This window comes from Nothobranchius furzeri, chromosome 16 (assembly GCF_043380555.1).
Source record: "Nothobranchius furzeri strain GRZ-AD chromosome 16, NfurGRZ-RIMD1, whole genome shotgun sequence".
In the NCBI taxonomy this organism is placed as follows: domain Eukaryota; kingdom Metazoa; phylum Chordata; class Actinopteri; order Cyprinodontiformes; family Nothobranchiidae; genus Nothobranchius; species Nothobranchius furzeri.
The window spans coordinates 56,825,341-56,831,340 of record NC_091756.1 but is presented as its reverse complement, the minus strand read 5'-3'; the positions used below and the strand labels follow the sequence as shown (position 1 = coordinate 56,831,340).

General features: G+C 45.3%; 1 protein-coding gene across 4 annotated transcripts in view; it reads left to right on the top strand.

Moving 5' to 3' along the window:
* nlgn1 (neuroligin 1) overlaps window positions 1-6,000 on the top strand; it is a 520,675-nt gene that overhangs the window by 436,070 nt on the left and 78,605 nt on the right. The window lies entirely within an intron of this gene.

The following is a 6,000-nucleotide window of genomic DNA, read 5'->3' as shown; positions in this document are numbered from 1 at the left end:
GCGGCAGACACGGAGAAGCTTGAAGAATACCTCGCGAAAAAACTCTAAAAATATGAACGTTTAATTCTCCCGTGACTGGAGGAGTGAAAAGATGCGCAGCAAGCGTTTTATTTGTGGACGGAAATGACAGGAAACGTGGTTTTAGAGGTGGGGAGCGCATGAAGCGGTGGGAGAATGAGAGACAAATATGTCCGTGTTAAAAGTCTCTTATATACACAAAAAACACAATATAAACACACGATCTTGGACCGATACATGACATGATACCACAGAACAGTGCTACGCCCTCTGTTGTCCTGCCGGGGAATTGCTTTGCAACACTCTCCAGGAGACGGAGAAGTATGAGAGCAAAACGCTTCCGTCAATCCGTGCGTGTCTGTCCCTTGCGGAGCTGACGGAGAAGCATAAACCAAGCTTTATTCTCCTTCAGTCTCTTTAGAAATTAGACTGATAAAACTCTAAGAAGGCTGTTGGGTATTTTTATAATTGTACCTTTTTGAGGCCTAAAAGCTGCCCATTTTGTGTTATTAACACTTCATGAATCTCTGTTTTTGCCAACTGTGGCTGTTCATGAAAGGTTGAGCAAGGATGTTGATTGTGGGTTTCCAACTGAAAACTGTACCTCTGTAACCTGAGAAGGCCCCGCCTTCTCCTCCATCCTTTGTGAATAAAGCCCCTGACGAACTGGGAGCACATTGGGAGTGACGTGGGGAAGCCTCGGAGGAGGTTTCCTCCGCGTTAACTCTCCATCATTTTGGGGACTCAGGGTAAAATGTCTTCTTGTTGTCATGTGTGTTTATTTCAGGTTCCAGGGTTATGGAGATTAAATATTACCTCACATTTAATTACCTAACAAAGGCCCCTAAAGAATGTTTAGATGGTGTCTTAAGAGAATGTGATCTATGACACCGTGGAATGATGGGTCTTCCATAAAGTTTGCAGGCTGTGAAGTCTAAAGCAAACTAGTTTGTTTTATAGAACTTTGCTTCGTTCTGTTTGGACTGTTTGGATGTCAGAGTGTAGGACTCACACCAACCCAAACATCTTGGAGGATAAACACATCCAGTTCTCATGTTACAGAGCCAAACATGGCACTTGTACCAAAAAGCACATACGTCTGTGGCGTCCTACTTTTTTTTTGTTCTTTCTCCTTTCCCCAAACACACCGGCCCTTTGCACAGGGACATCACACCTGCCTGTGCTCCAGGAACGTCCACCCACACAGGACAAACTCTCACTCCATTGCCGGGTGTGTGCAGGAAAGCAAGCAGGAATGTCACAGCTATTACCAATTCTGTTGTCTTTGTCTCTGACACAACAGCAGTCACCCAATTAACCTTTTATCTGAAGGCACACACCCACTCACACACAACTGTATACACACAAAAACACATGTAGAGGAGGAAGTCATGCAGTCACATTTCTGTTCAGCATCGTGGCCAGACAGAATTCATGTTGTGGGATTCGTGCACTAATGTGTTGTCTTAGAAATCTGTCCTTTAACTTTCCATCGTTAACCCTCTCAGGCTCAAAATAAGTTTTGATGAAAGGATGAACAACTAAGTCCTTCAGGGGTACTTCTGAGTTAAAACATGCTCATGAATGGTAAATGGCCTGTATTTGATACAGCGCCTTCTAGAGTCCTGGAACCCCCCAAGGCGCTTTACAACACAATCAGTCATTCACCCATTCACGCACACATTCACACACTGGTGGGGATGAGCTACGATGCAGCCACAGCTGCCCTGGGGCGCACTGCCAGAGGCGAGGCTGCCGAGCACTGGCGCCACCGGTCCCTCCGACCACCACCAGCAGGCAATGTGGGTAAAGTGTCTTGCCCAAGGACACAACAACAGTGACAGATTGAGCGGGGCTCGAACCTGCAACCTTTCGATTACGGGGCGAGCACTTAACTCCTGTGCCACTGTCGCCCCTACATAGGTGGAGTAACCAGGCAGGTAGGTTTTAACGTTGCAAATCTGCAACGCCTGCCTCCAGAAGGTTAAATGGAAAATTTTACATAGCATCCCATTCCACTGATACACACACATAAACAGGCAGACAGTGGTAAGTCCTTTAGAACAGGATGTATACATAACCAGCTGTAAGGTGCTTCCCGCAGGCTCTCTCCTGCTACATCTCCTTGTTCGTGCATACTTAAATACCTTCCAGTCCAATAACACTCCATCTATTTTTCATTAGAGATGTCATTTTGTGTCCTGCCTGGTATTCCCTCAGCTGCAACAGATGGGGTTGTCCCTCCTTGTCAAGGCAAGAACTGCTACATCACTCCCTCCCTCTTCCTCCATCTAAAAAGGATTATGTCCATCAGTAGGATTGCCTTAGATCAACAGGAGGACTGACACTTCCTATTGTCTGGCTTGTATCTGTGAGTGTGTGAGTTCGACACACTTTTTGGAATATCTGCTTGTATATACAAACTTGATTTGCCTTTTTTTAATTACATCGTGCAACCTGTCCAATCACCACTGTTCTGATTTACTACTGTTGTGCTGAAGTCATATTTAGAAAAACAAATGCCTTGCTGTGATTTCAGCAGTCACCAGTGCTGAATATTATACACTTGGATACCTGTATGTGTAGGTTACCAGGTCACACCTGGACACAATGCTGCAGAAAGGTAAATGGTAAATGGTAAATGGCCTGTATTTGATATAGCGCCTTCTAGAGTTCTTGAAACCCCCCAAGGCGCTTTACAACACAATCAGTCATTCACCCATTCACACACACATTCACACACTGGTGGGGATGAGCAACAATGTAGCCACAGCTGCCCTGGGGCGCACTGACGGAGGCGAGGCTGCCGAGCACTGGCGCCACCAGTCCCTCCGACCACCACCAGCAGGCAACGTGGGTTAAGTGTCTTGCCCAAGGACACAATGACAGCGACAGACTGAGCACCAAGGTACTGATCCACCTGTAACGCAGAGGCAGTCAGTTCCCATCCAGCCAACGCAATGCATGCGTGGCGAAAAGCTAATCAGGTGTGTGTGTGTGTGTGTGTGTGTGTGTGTGTGTGTGTGTGTGTGTGTGTGAGTGTGAGTGAACATCAATGGAGACGGATAGCGACTGCTGGAGGGCAAGTTTGTTTTATAAATGAACTAGTTCAAAGTTCATTTCACACGATTAACTTGTTTAGCTCATATTTCATAATTCTAATTGTTTTAAAGGGACTTTATGGAGTCTTGAATTTTTATGCTCGTGATTGCCCACTCAGGCCCATGGACGTAATTTTCACTTTAGAAGTGGGGGGGGGACATGTGTGTGTGTGTGTGTGTGTGTGGGGGGGGGGGGGGGGGGGGGGGTCTTTACAGTATGTTCTAATGGGAAACAGGCTTCAACACAAATGGTTGTTTTCTGCTTGGTCCAAGAGCTCAACCAGTGCCAATTTAATATAAGGTATTGGTAAAAAGTGCAGGGGTGAAAACTTGACTTTGGAGAAAGTGGGGGGGACATGTCCCCCCCCCCCCCCCACCCCCAAATTGCGTCCATGCTCAGGCCAAAAGCGTAACAGCAGCTTCAATAGTAGGCTCGTGCACGAGGCGCGCATGCTGTACGTGCACACTCCTTAAGGAAAATAACAGTCCCGTGTGTGTGTGTGTGTGTGTGGCCCGGAGGACAGAGGACAGGAGAGCACGCAGCTAATTAATTAAATAATTTGGTTCTGTACCTTTCTCTTCAGCACAGCCGACAAAGGTTTATGACGGGTCAGTCCTCCTGCATGCTCAGATCATTCCCTTCCCTTGCTTGAAAAATTGTTCCAAAATGAAAGTTGAACCCACATCTTTTTACCTGTGAATTCAATGCCGTTCGGCGAGTCTCAAATAAAAATTTGGGCATCGTACTGTAAAAAAATATACCATTAATGTAAAAAAGAAATTCTAAAAAACTACGTTCACATCCAGAATCAAACCCAGGTCTTTTGCACGAAAGTCCGATGTCTTACTAGGCGAGCTAAAGCGCCAGTGACATGTTGTTTATCTGTAACATTTATATCCTTGATGACAGCTGAAACAACGTTCAAAGAACGGTTCGGAAGGCTATGCCTGAGCGTGAACGCGCATGAAGCAGCCTGCTCGACCCGAGCAGCTCTCTTTTTCTGTGATTTTACAGAAAAACAGGCAATCACAGTAAAAATGCCAGGGCTCGTTCTACAGGACCAGGGCATTGCAGGAGAATGTATGAAGAAGACATTTATTATTTCTATACATGTTTTGGCTGTCAAACTTCCATAATGCCCCTTTAACAATGTTCACAGCCCCAAAAGTAAATCTGGGCTGGAAAAATGAACTGGACACCCCCGGAAGTCGGGATCTCCCTCTCTGAATGTCAGAGAATTGACTTTGAGGTTCAATATAGGAAGCACAAGTCTCCTTCCTGATGTGGAGGAGACGTGTGGCTACAAGAGCTACTTTCTAATCTGTGTTGCCTTAGGCCCTGAATCTCACATATGTTATACTTTTATTTAAATGTCAAGTAATGAAGTGTGCATCCACCACGCCTGTCACGTACTTTGAGATTTATCAGCTTGTAAAAGTGTATAATTATCATGACTACAAATCAGACATCTGCACATCGCATATATGACATCTCCACAGAATCTCCTCTCACTTAGCGTAGCTGCTTTTTAACAAATGGCCACATTTACAGTGATTCTTTCCATCTGAAGGAAGAAATTGAAGATCACTGAACTTACAGCCATTTTCCCTCTGTTCATCTCCATGTCTGGTTCGATTTGGTGATGAGCATTTGTAGTCCTGGACTTATTTTCACACAAAACTTAAAATAAACGTTCCTCCCATTTGAAAATAAGCACTTTTTTGGGATCAAAATGCATCTTTAAAATTCACAGACATCTTATGTGAAATCCAAGGCACGTAACAAACGGGATTAGAAAATGGCGTTTTTAGCCTTCACTTTTTTAGTTCTTCTGGGGACCTATGGTCCGGAAGCAGATGGGCGTGACTTATACCCCCAAATTCCACTACCTCCGCTCCGCTCCGGTCCGCCCCCGCCTTCCGCAGCCGCTCACTTCCGAACTCAATTTTTCTTGGTACCCGCTCTACAACGGCTCCGCTCCGGTGCGGAGACCTGAGGTGCGCAAACAAGCATGCGCGGGATTTTCGAGATCTTGCGATAGAGTCCGAGCAATAAACACGGAAGTTAGATCCAAACACCCGTTGTGTGGCAGAAGCATCGGCATGAACTGTTTAATCTGCCCATCATTTGTGTTGAGAGATCAGCAGTGTTTGGATCAACAAAGTGTGACTACTTTGATAGTAGAAACTGTATTTATGGCTTACTTTTGTGCATTTAAACTTCAGCCGCCATTGACAGTTGTTAAAAGTTGTTAAACCTGTGCATTTGAAACAAAAAACGCCTTTTGTTTATCGATTTATTGTGAAAAACGGAAGTTGTGCTTGCTCCTTTTCCTGTTGGGCGGTTGTGATTTCTGTCCATTTACTGCGGAGGTGCTCCGGCGTCTGGCGAAAATAGGATCGATTCTATTTTTGCCGGACGCCGGAACAGAGGGCGGCGCACGGCGCCGCACTGCCGCAGTAGTGGAATTGCTTTGATTGACTAGAACGGGACCGATTTTGCTCCGGCGTTTGTGTCGGAGCGGAGCGGAGGTAGTGGAATTTGGGGGTTAGGCTCCCTATAGCATTTATTTATTTTTTGGGGCGGCAGTAATTGGAACACGCCATAAGACCCATTGTTAACGGCATAGACATTAAAAAGTGGATGCCGCATTGACTGCTACTGCCTATTGGGTCTACTTGTTCTAATGTCCATGCAAAAGGATTTTTTAGCCATGAATTTAACTACATGGAAATCTATATCTCAAAATAAAACGGTGAAAGAGGACCGTTTACAAATGCCTGAATGAGTGTGCTCACTTTAACGTCAATCAGACAAAGTTTGAGCAAGTTCAATTCACATTCACCAAAAATATGGAAGAGTTCTCGAACAATTGTTCAA